Here is a 20,182-nt window from a genome sequence, read left to right as displayed (position 1 = left end):
ATGATATCTACCCATTTTTGACGAAAATGTCTATAAATTTAATTACATGTGAACTAAAAATATTTCATTGGGTATTTTTTTACCAACAATTATTAACTATAGGAATTGTCAGTAAGAAATTGCTATCCACTTTCAAGTTCATTTTTCGTAAAAAATATTTTCTCATACAAAAAAATCTTATGGTAAATTGCACTTATTATTTAGAAAATACTTTACATTTCACAAGGAATTTTATAGCATGACAAACGAATTTTTAACTACCAGTTAAGAAGTTTTTTAAGGAAATTTCCATCGTATTTTGTAGGCCATGAACTAAACGATTGCTACTTAGAATTTGTAAAATTTCCTTTCGAGTAGTTAATTTTCGTTGAAGATACGAAAAATGAACTAAAATTCCGGAAAATTCTTGTAATAAATTATTGTAAAAATCTTCTTAAATTTACGAGACACTTTTTTTCTGTGCACGTAGTTTTTATTGAAAATTGTGTTGGTGTTTGTTAATGAAATACATTTATTTCGAAAAGATTTAGAAACTGAGCATTGAATGTTGTGATGTGGTGAAAACAGAAACACTTTATGTTGATAAAAAAAAAAAAAACGAAAGGACTAACAAACAAATCACCGATTAAAGAACAGTATATTTTTGTCAAACTCATTTACATGAAAAATATGCGACAACATGAGTTGTAATAGGATGATCTATATTTACACTACATCCGGATCACATGTTGGAGATGAAACCATTTTTTTGAATCTATATATTTTATGTTACAGCAATTGCTAAAGGTGAGTACCAAGTTCGAGCTTAGCCGGTAAAATAAAAAAAATCAGTACGAAAAGTATACAATTATACGTCTTCGATGCAAACTTGATGGAGAATAGCCCAAAGCAAGTTTATTTATAAATTTTATATTCTTTAAAATGGATTATCAAAGAAAAGTAATCGTGAAAAATGGAGATTTTGCCGGCTAAAATCGAACTTAATACCCACCTTACATACAAAATGGTATACTGGCAAATGTAAATTATGTCTAATTTTATAATATTTTTTATTTCAAATGTGTTCTGAGGATAATTTAAAAAATGTCCCATTAGTCCATGGATATGATTCCACTAATGTACCTACTGGATGGATTTTTCATTTTTTTTTTTTATTGGATATACGACCAAATACTAGAAATTAATAGAAAAAAAGTTGGACGATGCCAACAACACGCGGTGTTCCCAAGCGGTCCCCCATCTAAGTACTAACCGCGCCCGACGCTGCTTAATTTCGGTGATCGGACGAGAACCGATGTACTCAGCGTGGTATGGTCGTTGGCGAAAGAAGACTGACTATTTGACTACATATCATCAATCGTCGAAATGCATTTGCTTCAAATGCACTTGAATGGCTTAGTAAGAATTTCTTGTTTATTTAATTCAATATTGCGATTGATGTTAGCAACAGTTCGTTAAGGTCATAAATCGATAGTGACTATGTTAGTAGCTATTGAAACTTTTCCGATTTCTGTTTTTAAATTTCTTAAGGAAATTAAAATTCATTCAATATGAATTATTGGTAGCATTTTCTATGAAAATGTGCATAAATAATTTCGCTTACTACAAAAAGGCAGAAAAGGATAGTAATTTGTTGTTGTTATTTACAACGAATGTATGAGAAATTATTATCAAAATATGTACAAGAAATGAATGACTTTATTGGATATGAAGTAGCGACCAAATGCTAGAAATTAATAGAAAAAAGTTGGACGATGCCAACAACACGCGGTGTTCCCAAGCGGTCCTCCATCTAAGTACTAACCGCGCCCGACGCTGCTTAATTTCGGTGATCGGACGAGAACCGATGTACTCAGCGTGGTATGGTCGTTGGCGAAAGAAGACTGACTATTTGACTACATATCATCAACCATCGAAATGCATTTGCTTCAAATACACTTGAATGTCTTAGTAAAAATTTCTTGTTTATTCAATTCAATATTGCAATTGATGTTAGAAACAGTTCGTTAAGGTCATAAATCGATAGTGACTATGTTAGTAGCTATTAGAAACTTTTCAAATTTCTTTTTTTTTTAATTTCATAAGGAAATTAAAATTCATTCAATATGAATTATTGGTAGCATTTTCTACGAAAATGTGCATAGTTTCGCTTACTACAAAAAGGCAGAAAATGATAGTAATTTGTTGTTGTTATTTACAACGAATGTATGAGAAATTATTATCAAAATATGTACAAGAAATGAATGACTTTATTGGATATGAAGTAGCGAGAAATTAATAGAAAAAAGTTGGACGATGCCAACAACACGCGGTGTTCCCAAATGTCAAACGTATAGATATCGCACAATGACCGCCGGCGTTGCGTTCGAAGCGCTGCTTTAATAAATTGATTATGGAAGCATCGGCGGTTAGGTTAAAAAGTTATCGAAATTCATTTGGGGATACTCTGAAATTAAATATTTATTTTTTACATTAAATAGAAAACATTAAATTGGTTTCCAAAAAATCTAATTAAAGAAATAATATGCATAAAAAAATATTCTGATTAATAGAATGTTAAAGAAAGTTTACCAATTCATCAAAATGTTTCCAAATTGTTATTCTTAAATTAAATATTTGTTTTTTACATTAAAAATATTAAATTGGTTTCCAAAAATATTTGATTAATGTAATACTAAAATAAGGTATTAAAAACCTGTAATTTTGACAATAAAGAGGTCATTAAAACGTAAATATTCTAGTGAGAAGAAAGTCAATTTTTAAAAGAAAACTTACCACTTCTCTATTAAATTATACGCTGAGGAGAAATATAAAAAATTTCCCGAATCCATCTGGGGTTGCTCTTAACTTAAATATTTTTTTACAACAAAGAAAAACACGAAACTGGTTAAAAAAATAATAATAATAATTAGCAAATAATAATATACATAAAGAATATTATTTTTTAAAAGAAAACCACATTAAAAAAGAACTCTTACCTATTTATCATTAAACTATACGCTGAGGTGTAACAAACAATTTTCCAAATTCATCTGGAGTTACTCTGAAATTGAATATTTTTTTTTTACATTGAATAATAAAAATTAAATTAGATAAAACAAATTCAATATACTTTCCATTTCAGCATTTTTTCCTAAATATTGAACATTCTTAATAACTTTTTTCTAAGCTACCGATCATCACTTCGCCATCGTACATCTCATCGCTAAAATATTAATAACTTTCATTTCAAAGTTTTAATAAACAAACACCTATATATGTCGCAAAAAAACAAAATATTCCATACCTTTATATTCCCTTTTTACATACTTGCTAAAAAGATGCAACAGCCCACGCCAACTATACAACTGAAGCATGCCAAACAAAACAAAGCAAAACCAAAACATTCCTACAACAACAAAAACACATGTGCCTTCATTGAAAACATCACCTCATCCAGACAAATAAACCATTCGCGAATAATAAACACACACACAGAAACCACTGAAAGAACAAAAACAACCCCACGCTCAGATATACACAACATCCCCATCATTCGCTACCATTTCTCATTATTGCATTGCATGCTCTCACTCTCAAAAAAATTTCAAGTAACATCATCTTTACATTAAACATATTCCACTTTGACGAGAAAGATCTCTGTACTATGCATTAGTTCATCTCATCTGTCCACAATTTACTCTAAAAACAATACTCTTTAATGCATATCAGTATAAGAACGATGAAACGTTTAACTTAAAATTAGCAAAAACTTCATGAAATGATATCTACCCATTTTTGACGAAAATGTCTATAAATTTAATTACATGTGAACTAAAAATATTTCATTGGGTATTTTTTTACCAACAATTATTAACTATAGGAATTGTCAGTAAGAAATTGCTATCCACTTTCAAGTTCATTTTTCGTAAAAAATATTTTCTCATACAAAAAAATCTTATGGTAAATTGCACTTATTATTTAGAAAATACTTTACATTTCACAAGGAATTTTATAGCATGACAAACGAATTTTTAACTACCAGTTAAGAAGTTTTTTAAGTAAATTTCCATCGTATTTTGTAGGCCATGAACTAAACGATTGCTACTTAGAATTTGTAAAATTTCCTTTCGAGTAGTTAATTTTCGTTGAAGATACGAAAAATGAACTAAAATTCCGGAAAATTCTTGTAATAAATTATTGTAAAAATCTTCTTAAATTTACGAGACACTTTTTTTCTGTGCACGTAGTTTTTATTGAAAATTGTGTTGGTGTTTGTTAATGAAATACATTTATTTCGAAAAGATTTAGAAACTGAGCATTGAATGTTGTGATGTGGTGAAAACAGAAACACTTTATGTTGATAAAAAAAAAAACGAAAGGACTAACAAACAAATCACCGATTAAAGAACAGTATATTTTTGTCAAACTCATTTACATGAAAAATATGCGACAACATGAGTTGTAATAGGATGATCTATATTTACACTACATCCGGATCACATGTTGGAGATGAAACCATTTTTTTGAATCTATATATTTTATGTTACAGCAATTGCTAAAGGTGAGTACCAAGTTCGAGCTTAGCCGGTAAAATAAAAAAAATCAGTACGAAAAGTATACAATTATACGTCTTCGATGCAAACTTGATGGAGAATAGCCCAAAGCAAGTTTATTTATAAAGTTTATATTCTTTAAAATGGATTATCAAAGAAAAGTAATCGTGAAAAATGGAGATTTTGCCGGCTAAAATCGAACTTAATACCCACCTTACATACAAAATGGTATACTGGCAAATGTAAATTATGTCTAATTTTATAATATTTTTTATTTCAAATGTGTTCTGAGGATAATTTAAAAAATGTCCCATTAGTCCATGGATATGATTCCACTAATGTACCTACTGGATGGATTTTTCATTTTTTTTTTTATTGGATATACGACCAAATACTAGAAATTAATAGAAAAAATGTTGGACGATGCCAACAACACGCGGTGTTCCCAAGCGGTCCCCCATCTAAGTACTAACCGCGCCCGACGCTGCTTAATTTCGGTGATCGGACGAGAACCGATGTACTCAGCGTGGTATGGTCGTTGGCGAAAGACGACTGACTATTTGACTGCATATCATCAATCGTCGAAATGCATTTGCTTCAAATGCACTTGAATGGCTTAGTAAGAATTTCTTGTTTATTTAATTCAATATTGCGATTGATGTTAGCAACAGTTCGTTAAGGTCATAAATCGATAGTGACTATGTTAGTAGCTATTGAAACTTTTCCGATTTCTGTTTTTAAATTTCTTAAGGAAATTAAAATTCATTCAATATGAATTATTGGTAGCATTTTCTATGAAAATGTGCATAAATAATTTCGCTTACTACAAAAAGGCAGAAAAGGATAGTAATTTGTTGTTGTTATTTACAACGAATGTATGAGAAATTATTATCAAAATATGTACAAGAAATGAATGACTTTATTGGATATGAAGTAGCGACCAAATGCTAGAAATTAATAGAAAAAAGTTGGACGATGCCAACAACACGCGGTGTTCCCAAGCGGTCCTTCCATCTAAGTACTAACCGCGCCCGACGCTACTTAATTTCGGTGATCGGACGAGAACCGATGTACTCAGCGTGGTATGGTCGTTGGCGAAAGAAGACTGACTATTTGACTACATATCATCAACCGTCGAAATGCATTTGCTTCAAATACACTTGAATGTCTTAGTAAAAATTTCTTGTTTATTCAATTCAATATTGCAATTGATGTTAGAAACAGTTCGTTAAGGTCATAAATCGATAGTGACTATGTTAGTAGCTATGAGAAACTTTTCCAATTTCTTTTTTTTTTTTAATTTCATAAGGAAATTAAAATTCATTCAATATGAATTATTGGTAGCATTTTCTATGAAAATGTGCATAAATAATTTCGCTTACTACAAAAAGGCAGAAAAGGATAGTAATTTGTTGTTGTTATTTACAACGAATGTATGAGAAATTATTATCAAAATATGTACAAGAAATGAATGACTTTATTGGATATGAAGTAGCGACCAAATGCTAGAAATTAATAGAAAAAAGTTGGACGATGCCAACAACACGCGGTGTTCCCAAGCGGTCCTCCATCTAAGTACTAACCGCGCCCGACGCTGCTTAATTTCGGTGATCGGACGAGAACCGATGTACTCAGCGTGGTATGGTCGTTGGCGAAAGAAGACTGACTATTTGACTACATATCATCAACCGTCGAAATGCATTTGCTTCAAATACACTTGAATGGCTTAGTAAAAATTTCTTGTTTATTTAATTCAATATTGCAATTGATGTTAGAAACAGTTCGTTAAGGTCATAAATCGATAGTGACTATGTTAGTAGCTATTAGAAACTTTTCCAATTTCTTTTTTTTTTTTAATTTCATAAGGAAATTAAAATTCATTCAATATGAATTATTGGTAGCATTTTCTACGAAAATGTGCATAAATAGTTTCGCTTACTACAAAAAGGCAGAAAATGATAGTAATTTGTTGTTGTTATTTACAACGAATGTATGAGAAATTATTATCAAAATATGTACAAGAAATGGATGACTTTATTGGATATGAAGTAGCGAGAAATTAATAGAAAAAAGTTGGACGATGCCAACAACACGCGGTGTTCCCAAGCGGTCCCCCATCTAAGTACTAACCGCGCCCGACGCTGCTTAATTTCGGTGATCGGACGAGAACCGATGTACTCAGCGTGGTATGGTCGTTGGCGAAAGAAGACTGACTATTTGACTACATATCATCAACCGTCGAAATGCATTTGCTTCAAATACACTTGAATGTCTTAAGGTGAGTATTAAGTTCGAGTTTAGCCGCTAAAATCGCAATTTTTTCACGATTACTTTTCTTTAATAATACTTTTTAAGGAATACAAACTTTGTGAAAACTTGCTTTGGGCTATTCCCCATCAAGTTATAATAAAATCTGCAACAAATATGTATAATTGTATTCCTTTTTTTACTGATTTAGTTTTCACTTTAGTGAAAAAACTCGAACTTAATACCCACCTTTAGTAAAAATTTCTTGTTTATTTAATTCAATATTGCAATTGATGTTAGAAACAGTTCGTTAAGGTCATAAATCGATAGTGACTATGTTAGTAGCTATTAGAAACTTTTCCAATTTCTTTTTTTTTTTTTTTAATTTCATAAGGAAATTAAAATTCATTCAATATGAATTATTGGTAGCATTTTCTACGAAAATGTGCATAAATAGTTTCGCTTACTACAAAAAGGCAGAAAACGATAGTAATTTGTTGTTGTTATTTACAACGAATGTATGAGAAATTATTATCAAAATATGTACAAGAAATGAATGACTTTATTGGATATGAAGTAGCGAGAAATTAATAGAAAAAAGTTGGACGATGCCAACAACACGCGGTGTTCCCAAATGTCAAACGTATAGATATCGCACAATGACCGCCGGCGTTGCGTTCGAAGCGCTGCTTTAATAAATTGATTATGGAAGCATCGGCGGTTAGGTTAAAAAGTTATCGAAATTCATTTGGGGATACTCTGAAATTAAATATTTATTTTTTACATTAAATAGAAAACATTAAATTGGTTTCCAAAAAATCTAATTAAAGAAATAATACGCATAAAAAAATATTCTGATTAATAGAATGTTAAAGAAAGCTTACCAATTCATCAAAATGTTTCCAAATTGTTATTCTTAAATTAAATATTTGTTTTTTACATTAAAAATATTAAATTGGTTTCCAAAAATATTTGATTAATGTAATACTAAAATAAGGTATTAAAAACCTGTAATTTTGACAATAAAGAGGTCATTAAAACGTAAATATTCTAGTGAGAAGAAAGTCAATTTTTAAAAGAAAACTTACCACTTCTATATTAAATTATACGCTGAGGAGAAATATAAAAATTTTCCCGAATCCATCTGGGGTTGCTCTTAACTTAAATATTTTTTTACAACAAAGAAAAACATGAAACTGGTTAAAAAAATAATAATAATAATTAGCAAATAATAATATACATAAAGAATATTATTTTTTAAAAGAAAACCACATTAAAAAAGAACTCTTACCTATTTATCATAAAACTATACGCTGAGGTGTAACAAACAATTTTCCAAATTCATCTGGAGTTACTCTGAAATTGAATATTTATTTTTTACATTGAATAATAAAAATTAAATTAGATAAAACAATTTCAATATACTTTCCATTTCAGCATATTTTCCTAAATATTGAACATTCTTAATATCTTTTTTCTAAGCTACCGATCATCACTTCGGCATTGTACATCTCATCGCTAAAATATTAATAACTTTCATTTCAAAGTTTTAATAAACAAACACCTATATATGTCGCAAAAAAACAAAATATTCCATACCTTTATATTCCCTTTTTACATACTTGCTAAAAAGATGCAACAGCCCACGCCAACTATACAACTGAAGCATGCCAAACAAAACAAAGCAAAACCAAAACATTCCTACAACAACAAAAACACATGTGCCTTCATTGAAAACATCACCTCATCCAGACAAATAAACCATTCGCGAATAATAAACACACACACAGAAACCACTGAAAGAACAAAAACAACCCCACGCTCAGATATACACAACATCCCCATCATTCGCTACCATTTCTCATTATTGCATTGCATGCTCTCACTCTCAAAAAAATTTCAAGTAACATCATCTTTACATTAAACATATTCCACTTTGACGAGAAAGATCTCTGTACTATGCATTAGTTCATCTCATCTGTCCACAATTTACTCTAAAAACAATACTCTTTAATGCATATCAGTATAAGAACGATGAAAAGTTTAACTTAAAATTAGCAAAAACTTCATGAAATGATATCTACCCATTTTTGACGAAAATGTCTATAAATTTAATTACATGTGAACTAAAAATATTTCATTGGGTATTTTTTTACCAACAATTATTAACTATAGGAATTGTCAGTAAGAAGTTGCTATCCACTTTCAAGTTCATTTTTCGTAAAAAATATTTTCTCATACAAAAAAATCTTATGGTAAATTGCACTTATTATTTAGAAAATACTTTACATTTCACAAGGAATTTTATAGCATGACAAACGAATTTTTAACTACCAGTTAAGAAGTTTTTTAAGTAAATTTCCATCGTATTTTGTAGGCCATGAACTAAACGATTGCTACTTAGAATTTGTAAAATTTCCTTTCGAGTAGTTAATTTTCGTTGAAGATACGAAAAATGAACTAAAATTCCGGAAAATTCTTGTAATAAATTATTGTAAAAATCTTCTTAAATTTACGAGACACTTTTTTTCTGTGCACGTAGTTTTTATTGAAAATTGTGTTGGTGTTTGTTAATGAAATACATTTATGTCGAAAAGATTTAGAAACTGAGCATTGAATGTTGTGATGTGGTGAAAACAGAAACACTTTATGTTGATAAAAAAAAAAAAAACGAAAGGACTAACAAACAAATCACCGATTAAAGAACAGTATATTTTTGTCAAACTCATTTACATGAAAAATATGCGACAACATGAGTTGTAATAGGATGATCTATATTTACACTACATCCGGATCACATGTTGGAGATGAAACCATTTTTTTGAATCTATATATTTTATGTTACAGCAATTGCTAAAGGTGAGTACCAAGTTCGAGCTTAGCCGGTAAAATAAAAAAAATCAGTACGAAAAGTATACAATTATACGTCTTCGATGCAAACTTGATGGAGAATAGCCCAAAGCAAGTTTATTTATAAAGTTTATATTCTTTAAAATGGATTATCAAAGAAAAGTAATCGTGAAAAATGGAGATTTTGCCGGCTAAAATCGAACTTAATACCCACCTTACATACAAAATGGTATACTGGCAAATGTAAATTATGTCTAATTTATAATATTTTTTATTTCAAATGTGTTCTGAGGATAATTTAAAAAATGTCCCATTAGTCCATGGATATGATTCCACTAATGTACCTACTGGATGGATTTTTCATTTTTTTTTTTATTGGATATACGACCAAATACTAGAAATTAATAGAAAAAATGTTGGACGATGCCAACAACACGCGGTGTTCCCAAGCGGTCCCCCATCTAAGTACTAACCGCGCCCGACGCTGCTTAATTTCGGTGATCGGACGAGAACCGATGTACTCAGCGTGGTATGGTCGTTGGCGAAAGACGACTGACTATTTGACTGCATATCATCAATCGTCGAAATGCATTTGCTTCAAATGCACTTGAATGGCTTAGTAAGAATTTCTTGTTTATTTAATTCAATATTGCGATTGATGTTAGCAACAGTTCGTTAAGGTCATAAATCGATAGTGACTATGTTAGTAGCTATTGAAACTTTTCCGATTTCTGTTTTTAAATTTCTTAAGGAAATTAAAATTCATTCAATATGAATTATTGGTAGCATTTTCTATGAAAATGTGCATAAATAATTTCGCTTACTACAAAAAGGCAGAAAAGGATAGTAATTTGTTGTTGTTATTTACAACGAATGTATGAGAAATTATTATCAAAATATGTACAAGAAATGAATGACTTTATTGGATATGAAGTAGCGACCAAATGCTAGAAATTAATAGAAAAAAGTTGGACGATGCCAACAACACGCGGTGTTCCCAAGCGGTCCTTCCATCTAAGTACTAACCGCGCCCGACGCTACTTAATTTCGGTGATCGGACGAGAACCGATGTACTCAGCGTGGTATGGTCGTTGGCGAAAGAAGACTGACTATTTGACTACATATCATCAACCGTCGAAATGCATTTGCTTCAAATACACTTGAATGTCTTAGTAAAAATTTCTTGTTTATTCAATTCAATATTGCAATTGATGTTAGAAACAGTTCGTTAAGGTCATAAATCGATAGTGACTATGTTAGTAGCTATGAGAAACTTTTCCAATTTCTTTTTTTTTTTTAATTTCATAAGGAAATTAAAATTCATTCAATATGAATTATTGGTAGCATTTTCTATGAAAATGTGCATAAATAATTTCGCTTACTACAAAAAGGCAGAAAAGGATAGTAATTTGTTGTTGTTATTTACAACGAATGTATGAGAAATTATTATCAAAATATGTACAAGAAATGAATGACTTTATTGGATATGAAGTAGCGACCAAATGCTAGAAATTAATAGAAAAAAGTTGGACGATGCCAACAACACGCGGTGTTCCCAAGCGGTCCTCCATCTAAGTACTAACCGCGCCCGACGCTGCTTAATTTCGGTGATCGGACGAGAACCGATGTACTCAGCGTGGTATGGTCGTTGGCGAAAGAAGACTGACTATTTGACTACATATCATCAACCGTCGAAATGCATTTGCTTCAAATACACTTGAATGGCTTAGTAAAAATTTCTTGTTTATTTAATTCAATATTGCAATTGATGTTAGAAACAGTTCGTTAAGGTCATAAATCGATAGTGACTATGTTAGTAGCTATTAGAAACTTTTCCAATTTCTTTTTTTTTTTTAATTTCATAAGGAAATTAAAATTCATTCAATATGAATTATTGGTAGCATTTTCTACGAAAATGTGCATAAATAGTTTCGCTTACTACAAAAAGGCAGAAAATGATAGTAATTTGTTGTTGTTATTTACAACGAATGTATGAGAAATTATTATCAAAATATGTACAAGAAATGGATGACTTTATTGGATATGAAGTAGCGAGAAATTAATAGAAAAAAGTTGGACGATGCCAACAACACGCGGTGTTCCCAAGCGGTCCCCCATCTAAGTACTAACCGCGCCCGACGCTGCTTAATTTCGGTGATCGGACGAGAACCGATGTACTCAGCGTGGTATGGTCGTTGGCGAAAGAAGACTGACTATTTGACTACATATCATCAACCGTCGAAATGCATTTGCTTCAAATACACTTGAATGTCTTAAGGTGAGTATTAAGTTCGAGTTTAGCCGCTAAAATCGCAATTTTTTCACGATTACTTTTCTTTAATAATACTTTTTAAGGAATACAAACTTTGTGAAAACTTGCTTTGGGCTATTCCCCATCAAGTTATAATAAAATCTGCAACAAATATGTATAATTGTATTCCTTTTTTTACTGATTTAGTTTTCACTTTAGTGAAAAAACTCGAACTTAATACCCACCTTTAGTAAAAATTTCTTGTTTATTTAATTCAATATTGCAATTGATGTTAGAAACAGTTCGTTAAGGTCATAAATCGATAGTGACTATGTTAGTAGCTATTAGAAACTTTTCCAATTTCTTTTTTTTTTTTTTTAATTTCATAAGGAAATTAAAATTCATTCAATATGAATTATTGGTAGCATTTTCTACGAAAATGTGCATAAATAGTTTCGCTTACTACAAAAAGGCAGAAAACGATAGTAATTTGTTGTTGTTATTTACAACGAATGTATGAGAAATTATTATCAAAATATGTACAAGAAATGAATGACTTTATTGGATATGAAGTAGCGAGAAATTAATAGAAAAAAGTTGGACGATGCCAACAACACGCGGTGTTCCCAAATGTCAAACGTATAGATATCGCACAATGACCGCCGGCGTTGCGTTCGAAGCGCTGCTTTAATAAATTGATTATGGAAGCATCGGCGGTTAGGTTAAAAAGTTATCGAAATTCATTTGGGGATACTCTGAAATTAAATATTTATTTTTTACATTAAATAGAAAACATTAAATTGGTTTCCAAAAAATCTAATTAAAGAAATAATACGCATAAAAAAATATTCTGATTAATAGAATGTTAAAGAAAGCTTACCAATTCATCAAAATGTTTCCAAATTGTTATTCTTAAATTAAATATTTGTTTTTTACATTAAAAATATTAAATTGGTTTCCAAAAATATTTGATTAATGTAATACTAAAATAAGGTATTAAAAACCTGTAATTTTGACAATAAAGAGGTCATTAAAACGTAAATATTCTAGTGAGAAGAAAGTCAATTTTTAAAAGAAAACTTACCACTTCTATATTAAATTATACGCTGAGGAGAAATATAAAAATTTTCCCGAATCCATCTGGGGTTGCTCTTAACTTAAATATTTTTTTACAACAAAGAAAAACATGAAACTGGTTAAAAAAATAATAATAATAATTAGCAAATAATAATATACATAAAGAATATTATTTTTTAAAAGAAAACCACATTAAAAAAGAACTCTTACCTATTTATCATAAAACTATACGCTGAGGTGTAACAAACAATTTTCCAAATTCATCTGGAGTTACTCTGAAATTGAATATTTATTTTTTACATTGAATAATAAAAATTAAATTAGATAAAACAATTTCAATATACTTTCCATTTCAGCATATTTTCCTAAATATTGAACATTCTTAATATCTTTTTTCTAAGCTACCGATCATCACTTCGGCATTGTACATCTCATCGCTAAAATATTAATAACTTTCATTTCAAAGTTTTAATAAACAAACACCTATATATGTCGCAAAAAAACAAAATATTCCATACCTTTATATTCCCTTTTTACATACTTGCTAAAAAGATGCAACAGCCCACGCCAACTATACAACTGAAGCATGCCAAACAAAACAAAGCAAAACCAAAACATTCCTACAACAACAAAAACACATGTGCCTTCATTGAAAACATCACCTCATCCAGACAAATAAACCATTCGCGAATAATAAACACACACACAGAAACCACTGAAAGAACAAAAACAACCCCACGCTCAGATATACACAACATCCCCATCATTCGCTACCATTTCTCATTATTGCATTGCATGCTCTCACTCTCAAAAAAATTTCAAGTAACATCATCTTTACATTAAACATATTCCACTTTGACGAGAAAGATCTCTGTACTATGCATTAGTTCATCTCATCTGTCCACAATTTACTCTAAAAACAATACTCTTTAATGCATATCAGTATAAGAACGATGAAAAGTTTAACTTAAAATTAGCAAAAACTTCATGAAATGATATCTACCCATTTTTGACGAAAATGTCTATAAATTTAATTACATGTGAACTAAAAATATTTCATTGGGTATTTTTTTACCAACAATTATTAACTATAGGAATTGTCAGTAAGAAGTTGCTATCCACTTTCAAGTTCATTTTTCGTAAAAAATATTTTCTCATACAAAAAAATCTTATGGTAAATTGCACTTATTATTTAGAAAATACTTTACATTTCACAAGGAATTTTATAGCATGACAAACGAATTTTTAACTACCAGTTAAGAAGTTTTTTAAGTAAATTTCCATCGTATTTTGTAGGCCATGAACTAAACGATTGCTACTTAGAATTTGTAAAATTTCCTTTCGAGTAGTTAATTTTCGTTGAAGATACGAAAAATGAACTAAAATTCCGGAAAATTCTTGTAATAAATTATTGTAAAAATCTTCTTAAATTTACGAGACACTTTTTTTCTGTGCACGTAGTTTTTATTGAAAATTGTGTTGGTGTTTGTTAATGAAATACATTTATGTCGAAAAGATTTAGAAACTGAGCATTGAATGTTGTGATGTGGTGAAAACAGAAACACTTTATGTTGATAAAAAAAAAAAAAACGAAAGGACTAACAAACAAATCACCGATTAAAGAACAGTATATTTTTGTCAAACTCATTTACATGAAAAATATGCGACAACATGAGTTGTAATAGGATGATCTATATTTACACTACATCCGGATCACATGTTGGAGATGAAACCATTTTTTTGAATCTATATATTTTATGTTACAGCAATTGCTAAAGGTGAGTACCAAGTTCGAGCTTAGCCGGTAAAATAAAAAAAATCAGTACGAAAAGTATACAATTATACGTCTTCGATGCAAACTTGATGGAGAATAGCCCAAAGCAAGTTTATTTATAAAGTTTATATTCTTTAAAATGGATTATCAAAGAAAAGTAATCGTGAAAAATGGAGATTTTGCCGGCTAAAATCGAACTTAATACCCACCTTACATACAAAATGGTATACTGGCAAATGTAAATTATGTCTAATTTTATAATATTTTTTATTTCAAATGTGTTCTGAGGATAATTTAAAAAATGTCCCATTAGTCCATGGATATGATTCCACTAATGTACCTACTGGATGGATTTTTCATTTTTTTTTATTGGATATACGACCAAATACTAGAAATTAATAGAAAAAAAGTTGGACGATGCCAACAACACGCGGTGTTCCCAAGCGGTCCCCCATCTAAGTACTAACCGCGCCCGACGCTGCTTAATTTCGGTGATCGGACGAGAACCGATGTACTCAGCGTGGTATGGTCGTTGGCGAAAGAAGACTGACTATTTGACTACATATCATCAATCGTCGAAATGCATTTGCTTCAAATGCACTTGAATGGCTTAGTAAGAATTTCTTGTTTATTTAATTCAATATTGCGATTGATGTTAGCAACAGTTCGTTAAGGTCATAAATCGATAGTGACTATGTTAGTAGCTATTGAAACTTTTCCGATTTCTGTTTTTAAATTTCTTAAGGAAATTAAAATTCATTCAATATGAATTATTGGTAGCATTTTCTATGAAAATGTGCATAAATAATTTCGCTTACTACAAAAAGGCAGAAAAGGATAGTAATTTGTTGTTGTTATTTACAACGAATGTATGAGAAATTATTATCAAAATATGTACAAGAAATGAATGACTTTATTGGATATGAAGTAGCGACCAAATGCTAGAAATTAATAGAAAAAAGTTGGACGATGCCAACAACACGCGGTGTTCCCAAGCGGTCCTCCATCTAAGTACTAACCGCGCCCGACGCTGCTTAATTTCGGTGATCGGACGAGAACCGATGTACTCAGCGTGGTATGGTCGTTGGCGAAAGAAGACTGACTATTTGACTACATATCATCAACCATCGAAATGCATTTGCTTCAAATACACTTGAATGTCTTAGTAAAAATTTCTTGTTTATTCAATTCAATATTGCAATTGATGTTAGAAACAGTTCGTTAAGGTCATAAATCGATAGTGACTATGTTAGTAGCTATTAGAAACTTTTCCAATTTCTTTTTTTTTTTTAATTTCATAAGGAAATTAAAATTCATTCAATATGAATTATTGGTAGCATTTTCTACGAAAATGTGCATAGTTTCGCTTACTACAAAAAGGCAGAAAATGATAGTAATTTGTTGTTGTTATTTACAACGAATGTATGAGAAATTATTATCAAAATATGTACAAGAAATGAATGACTTTATTGGATATGAAGTAGCGAGAAATTAATAGAAAAAAGTTGGACGATGCCAACAACACGCGGTGTTCCCAAATGTCAAACGTATAGATATCGCACAATGACCGCCGGCGTTGCGTTCGAAGCGCTGCTTTAATAAATTGATTATGGAAGCATCGGCGGTTAGGTTAAAAAGTTATCGAAATTCATTTGGGGATACTCTGAAATTAAATATTTACTTTTTACATTAAATAGAAAACATTAAATTGGTTTCCAAAAAATCTAATTAAAGAAATAATATGCATAAAAAAATATTCTGATTAATAGAATGTTAAAGAAAGTTTACCAATTCATCAAAATGTTTCCAAATTGTTATTCTTAAATTAAATATTTGTTTTTTACATTAAAAATATTAAATTGGTTTCCAAAAATATTTGATTAATGTAATACTAAAATAAGGTATTAAAAACCTGTAATTTTGACAATAAAGAGGTCATTAAAACGTAAATATTCTAGTGAGAAGAAAGTCAATTTTTAAAAGAAAACTTACCACTTCTCTATTAAATTATACGCTGAGGAGAAATATAAAAAATTTCCCGAATCCATCTGGGGTTGCTCTTAACTTAAATATTTTTTTACAACAAAGAAAAACACGAAACTGGTTAAAAAAATAATAATAATAATTAGCAAATAATAATATACATAAAGAATATTATTTTTTAAAAGAAAACCACATTAAAAAAGAACTCTTACCTATTTATCATTAAACTATACGCTGAGGTGTAACAAACAATTTTCCAAATTCATCTGGAGTTACTCTGAAATTGAATATTTTTTTTTACATTGAATAATAAAAATTAAATTAGATAAAACAAATTCAATATACTTTCCATTTCAGCATTTTTTCCTAAATATTGAACATTCTTAATAACTTTTTTCTAAGCTACCGATCATCACTTCGCCATCGTACATCTCATCGCTAAAATATTAATAACTTTCATTTCAAAGTTTTAATAAACAAACACCTATATATGTCGCAAAAAAACAAAATATTCCATACCTTTATATTCCCTTTTTACATACTTGCTAAAAAGATGCAACAGCCCACGCCAACTATACAACTGAAGCATGCCAAACAAAACAAAGCAAAACCAAAACATTCCTACAACAACAAAAACACATGTGCCTTCATTGAAAACATCACCTCATCCAGACAAATAAACCATTCGCGAATAATAAACACACACACAGAAACCACTGAAAGAACAAAAACAACCCCACGCTCAGATATACACAACATCCCCATCATTCGCTACCATTTCTCATTATTGCATTGCATGCTCTCACTCTCAAAAAAATTTCAAGTAACATCATCTTTACATTAAACATATTCCACTTTGACGAGAAAGATCTCTGTACTATGCATTAGTTCATCTCATCTGTCCACAATTTACTCTAAAAACAATACTCTTTAATGCATATCAGTATAAGAACGATGAAACGTTTAACTTAAAATTAGCAAAAACTTCATGAAATGATATCTACCCATTTTTGACGAAAATGTCTATAAATTTAATTACATGTGAACTAAAAATATTTCATTGGGTATTTTTTTTACCAACAATTATTAACTATAGGAATTGTCAGTAAGAAATTGCTATCCACTTTCAAGTTCATTTTTCGTAAAAAATATTTTCTCATACAAAAAAATCTTATGGTAAATTGCACTTATTATTTAGAAAATACTTTACATTTCACAAGGAATTTTATAGCATGACAAACGAATTTTTAACTACCAGTTAAGAAGTTTTTTAAGTAAATTTCCATCGTATTTTGTAGGCCATGAACTAAACGATTGCTACTTAGAATTTGTAAAATTTCCTTTCGAGTAGTTAATTTTCGTTGAAGATACGAAAAATGAACTAAAATTCCGGAAAATTCTTGTAATAAATTATTGTAAAAATCTTCTTAAATTTACGAGACACTTTTTTTCTGTGCACGTAGTTTTTATTGAAAATTGTGTTGGTGTTTGTTAATGAAATACATTTATTTCGAAAAGATTTAGAAACTGAGCATTGAATGTTGTGATGTGGTGAAAACAGAAACACTTTATGTTGATAAAAAAAAACGAAACGACTAACAAACAAATCACCGATTAAAGAACAGTATATTTTTGTCAAACTCATTTACATGAAAAATATGCGACAACATGAGTTGTAATAGGATGATCTATATTTACACTACATCCGGATCACATGTTGGAGATGAAACCATTTTTTTGAATCTATATATTTTATGTTACAGCAATTGCTAAAGGTGAGTACCAAGTTCGAGCTTAGCCGGTAAAATAAAAAAAATCAGTACGAAAAGTATACAATTATACGTCTTCGATGCAAACTTGATGGAGAATAGCCCAAAGCAAGTTTATTTATAAAGTTTATATTCTTTAAAATGGATTATCAAAGAAAAGTAATCGTGAAAAATGGAGATTTTGCCGGCTAAAATCGAACTTAATACCCACCTTACATACAAAATGGTATACTGGCAAATGTAAATTATGTCTAATTTTATAATATTTTTTATTTCAAATGTGTTCTGAGGATAATTTAAAAAATGTCCCATTAGTCCATGGATATGATTCCACTAATGTACCTACTGGATGGATTTTTCATTTTTTTTTATTGGATATACGACCAAATACTAGAAATTAATAGAAAAAAAGTTGGATGATGCCAACAACACGCGGTGTTCCCAAGCGGTCCTCCATCTAAGTACTAACCGCGCCCGACGCTGCTTAATTTCGGTGATCGGACGAGAACCGATGTACTCAGCGTGGTATGGTCGTTGGCGAAAGAAAACTGACTATTTGACTGCATATCATCAATCGTCGAAATGCATTTGCTTCAAATGCACTTGAATGGCTTAGTAAGAATTTCTTGTTTATTTAATTCAATATTGCGATTGATGTTAGCAACAGTTCGTTAAGGTCATAAATCGATAGTGACTATGTTAGTAGCTATTGAAACTTTTCCGATTTCTGTTTTTAAATTTCTTAAGGAAATTAAAATTCATTCAATATGAATTATTGGTAGCATTTTCTATGAAAATGTGCATAAATAATTTCGCTTACTACAAAAAGGCAGAAAAGGATAGTAATTTGTTGTTGTTATTTACAACGAATGTATGAGAAATTATTATCAAAATATGTACAAGAAATGAATGACTTTATTGGATATGAAGTAGCGACCAAATGCTAGAAATTAATAGAAAAAAGTTGGACGATGCCAACAACACGCGGTGTTCCCAAGCGGTCCTCCATCTAAGTACTAACCGCGCCCGACGCTGCTTAATTTCGGTGATCGGACGAGAACCGATGTACTCAGCGTGGTATGGTCGTTGGCGAAAGAAGACTGACTATTTGACTACATATCATCAACCATCGAAATGCATTTGCTTCAAATACACTTGAATGTCTTAGTAAAAATTTCTTGTTTATTCAATTCAATATTGCAATTGATGTTAGAAACAGTTCGTTAAGGTCATAAATCGATAGTGACTATGTTAGTAGCTATTAGAAACTTTTCCAATTTCTTTTTTTTTTAATTTCATAAGGAAATTAAAATTCATTCAATATGAATTATTGGTAGCATTTTCTACGAAAATGTGCATAGTTTCGCTTACTACAAAAAGGCAGAAAATGATAGTAATTTGTTGTTGTTATTTACAACGAATGTATGAGAAATTATTATCAAAATATGTACAAGAAATGAATGACTTTATTGGATATGAAGTAGCGAGAAATTAATAGAAAAAAGTTGGACGATGCCAACAACACGCGGTGTTCCCAAATGTCAAACGTATAGATATCGCACAATGACCGCCGGCGTTGCGTTCGAAGCGCTGCTTTAATAAATTGATTATGGAAGCATCGGCGGTTAGGTTAAAAAGTTATCGAAATTCATTTGGGGATACTCTGAAATTAAATATTTACTTTTTACATTAAATA

General features: G+C 30.2%; 12 non-coding genes and 2 pseudogenes across 12 annotated transcripts; all 14 read right to left on the bottom strand.

Moving 5' to 3' along the window:
* Nucleotides 1-1,203: 1,203 nt before the first annotated feature.
* LOC142222876 (5S ribosomal RNA) lies at nucleotides 1,204-1,322 on the bottom strand. Its single transcript, XR_012718468.1, has one exon. It is a non-coding gene; the product is annotated as a 5S ribosomal RNA (ribosomal RNA).
* Nucleotides 1,323-1,755: 433 nt separating this feature from the next.
* Nucleotides 1,756-1,874, bottom strand: LOC142222685 (5S ribosomal RNA). Its single transcript, XR_012718354.1, has one exon. It is a non-coding gene; the product is annotated as a 5S ribosomal RNA (ribosomal RNA).
* A 3,085-nt stretch (nucleotides 1,875-4,959) lies between these two features.
* LOC142222875 (5S ribosomal RNA) lies at nucleotides 4,960-5,078 on the bottom strand. The gene has a single exon (XR_012718467.1). It is a non-coding gene; the product is annotated as a 5S ribosomal RNA (ribosomal RNA).
* Nucleotides 5,079-5,511: 433 nt separating this feature from the next.
* On the bottom strand, nucleotides 5,512-5,631 carry LOC142222780 (5S ribosomal RNA; annotated as a pseudogene).
* Nucleotides 5,632-6,069: 438 nt separating this feature from the next.
* Nucleotides 6,070-6,188, bottom strand: LOC142222684 (5S ribosomal RNA). Its single transcript, XR_012718353.1, has one exon. It is a non-coding gene; the product is annotated as a 5S ribosomal RNA (ribosomal RNA).
* Nucleotides 6,189-6,616: 428 nt separating this feature from the next.
* Nucleotides 6,617-6,735, bottom strand: LOC142222874 (5S ribosomal RNA). Its single transcript, XR_012718466.1, has one exon. It is a non-coding gene; the product is annotated as a 5S ribosomal RNA (ribosomal RNA).
* Nucleotides 6,736-10,056: 3,321 nt separating this feature from the next.
* On the bottom strand, nucleotides 10,057-10,175 carry LOC142222873 (5S ribosomal RNA). Its single transcript, XR_012718465.1, has one exon. It is a non-coding gene; the product is annotated as a 5S ribosomal RNA (ribosomal RNA).
* A 433-nt stretch (nucleotides 10,176-10,608) lies between these two features.
* LOC142222778 (5S ribosomal RNA) lies at nucleotides 10,609-10,728 on the bottom strand (annotated as a pseudogene).
* Nucleotides 10,729-11,166: 438 nt separating this feature from the next.
* LOC142222683 (5S ribosomal RNA) lies at nucleotides 11,167-11,285 on the bottom strand. The gene has a single exon (XR_012718352.1). It is a non-coding gene; the product is annotated as a 5S ribosomal RNA (ribosomal RNA).
* A 428-nt stretch (nucleotides 11,286-11,713) lies between these two features.
* LOC142222872 (5S ribosomal RNA) lies at nucleotides 11,714-11,832 on the bottom strand. The gene has a single exon (XR_012718464.1). It is a non-coding gene; the product is annotated as a 5S ribosomal RNA (ribosomal RNA).
* A 3,320-nt stretch (nucleotides 11,833-15,152) lies between these two features.
* LOC142222870 (5S ribosomal RNA) lies at nucleotides 15,153-15,271 on the bottom strand. Its single transcript, XR_012718462.1, has one exon. It is a non-coding gene; the product is annotated as a 5S ribosomal RNA (ribosomal RNA).
* Nucleotides 15,272-15,704: 433 nt separating this feature from the next.
* On the bottom strand, nucleotides 15,705-15,823 carry LOC142222682 (5S ribosomal RNA). The gene has a single exon (XR_012718351.1). It is a non-coding gene; the product is annotated as a 5S ribosomal RNA (ribosomal RNA).
* A 3,083-nt stretch (nucleotides 15,824-18,906) lies between these two features.
* Nucleotides 18,907-19,025, bottom strand: LOC142222681 (5S ribosomal RNA). The gene has a single exon (XR_012718350.1). It is a non-coding gene; the product is annotated as a 5S ribosomal RNA (ribosomal RNA).
* A 433-nt stretch (nucleotides 19,026-19,458) lies between these two features.
* LOC142222680 (5S ribosomal RNA) lies at nucleotides 19,459-19,577 on the bottom strand. Its single transcript, XR_012718349.1, has one exon. It is a non-coding gene; the product is annotated as a 5S ribosomal RNA (ribosomal RNA).
* Between the last annotated feature and the right edge of the window lie 605 nt (nucleotides 19,578-20,182).

Source organism: Haematobia irritans, chromosome 1 (genome assembly GCF_050003625.1).
Source record: "Haematobia irritans isolate KBUSLIRL chromosome 1, ASM5000362v1, whole genome shotgun sequence".
In the NCBI taxonomy this organism is placed as follows: Eukaryota; Metazoa; Arthropoda; class Insecta; order Diptera; family Muscidae; genus Haematobia; species Haematobia irritans.
This window is presented reverse-complemented; position numbering and strand designations above follow the sequence as displayed.